The sequence below is a fragment of the Choloepus didactylus genome, chromosome X (assembly GCF_015220235.1).
Source record: "Choloepus didactylus isolate mChoDid1 chromosome X, mChoDid1.pri, whole genome shotgun sequence".
Taxonomy (NCBI): domain Eukaryota; kingdom Metazoa; phylum Chordata; class Mammalia; order Pilosa; family Megalonychidae; genus Choloepus; species Choloepus didactylus.
The window spans coordinates 118,868,129-118,870,026 of NC_051334.1; the positions used below are offsets into that span (position 1 = coordinate 118,868,129).

The following is a 1,898-nucleotide window of genomic DNA, read 5'->3' on the forward strand; positions in this document are numbered from 1 at the left end:
TTAAACAAAGCTAGCCATCATCAAGTTATTTCCCTGTTAACTATTTTTACAGCACATGCATGTTAGGCAAGTATCAAGAAAAAAATCGCAAAAGCAAAAAACCTAAAAAAAATTAAATACATGGGTTTTTTGTTTTACTGCTGTGCTTGATATACACAAAGTAATGGATATCAAGCAACTCATTTTTACTACAATGTTACTTGTACATTTGTTCTTAGGTTGCCTAAAACATTTAAATACAAATAAAATGAGTGTAGCAAAAATAATGAAAGCAAACAGAAGGTAACTTTACAAATAATGGAATGTGAATGATTTCTGCCTTTCTTCGGAGTAAATTGGGTCACAACTTTTGTCTAAAGGAACACTTCTGCAGCTGTAGTCAAAGGTATGCACATTGAGACTGTGTATTCCACAGATACACATGGTTCAACATGTAATATCTGTGGGATATCTTTTCTACCACAGCCCTGAGAACGCTCCAAACCTTAAAGTACCCACAATAACTACACTTGTGACTAAAACCAATTATGCCTTTTATCTTCCACTAGGAGAAACCAATATGTAGGCAGTTTTCTTTGCTTAGGCATGGAAGCAGTTTTAACACTGGCCCTTGTGAAGCCACAATGTACCAAAAGTACTATGCCAAACATTTGTAACTTGTATAAAAATTCCACTTCCCCATATTAGCCACCTCAAGATGAAAACAGATAACTCTTTAATGTTAAGGCTCTACTCCCCTAATATTAAACATAAAAGCCACATGGAAAGTACAGAATTTCAAATAGAAGTAACATAAACCTGTCATAATCATAAACAAAAAACTATTTGTGGGACAGCATGGATGACAAACGGTTTATTGGTAAATTTTAGAATGAGGCAGACAAAAGTTGGAAGGCTGATTAATTTTCCCCTCCTTCTCCTGCTTCAGCTTCATCTCCTTGGGTATCCAATGTCCACAATGTCAAGTTGTCTCTCAGTAATTGCATTATTATTGTGCTGTCTTTGTATGACTCTTCACTTAATGCATCAAGTTCAGCAATGGTGTAATCAAAAGCTGTCTTTGCAAGACAGCAGGCTTTCTCTGGGGAGTTCAGAATCTCATAATAGAACACAGAAAAGTTAAGGGCTAGATGCAATCTGATAGGATGCATTGGTTGTATTTCCTTTTTGCTGATTTCAAATGCTTCTTGGTATGCTTGTTGTGACTGATCCACAATCTCTTTCTTGTCATTGCCAGCAGCAACCTCAGTCAAGTAACTATAGTAGTCTCCTTTCATTTTCAAAGAGAAGACTTTGCTCTCTGCTTGTGAGGCATTGGGGATTAAGAACTTTTCCAAAAGAGACAGTACATCATTGCAGATATCTCTCAGCTTGGTCTCAATTTTCTCTCTGTATTCTCAAGCCATCTGCTGCTTTTTCTCAGCACCTTCTGTCCTTTGCTTAATACTTGAGATGACCCTCCAAGATGATCTATGAGCTCCTACAACATTTTTATAAGCAACTGAGAGAAGATTCCTCTCCTCATTGGATAATTCAGCTCCTTGCTCAGTTTCAGACTTCATGCAGGCTGCCATGTCATCACATCACTCAGCCTGCTTGGCCAGTTTGACCTTCTACACCAACTCATTTTTATCCATGACTGGATGCTCTGTATCTGGAGTAGGAGGTGGTGGACAGACCAGGCTCGGCAGTCTCTGGGCGGCAGCCGCAGTGAGGCTCTCTAAGCTTTTAAATACTACTTCTATTGTTTCACTTGTGACATTAACAGCTTCCTACCCAGGAATAAGAAAAGAAATCAGTTTGAGAATTGTTTAAAAAAAAAGATTAGAGAGATGTGTTAAGCAATGGTTTCTTAGATGTTACATCCAAAGCACAAGCAACAAAAAAAGGAATAGATA

General features: G+C 37.7%; 1 pseudogene; it reads right to left on the reverse strand.

The window, feature by feature from the left end:
• Positions 1 to 899: 899 nt before the first annotated feature.
• Positions 900 to 1,667, reverse strand: LOC119523410 (annotated as a pseudogene).
• Positions 1,668 to 1,898: the final 231 nt, after the last annotated feature.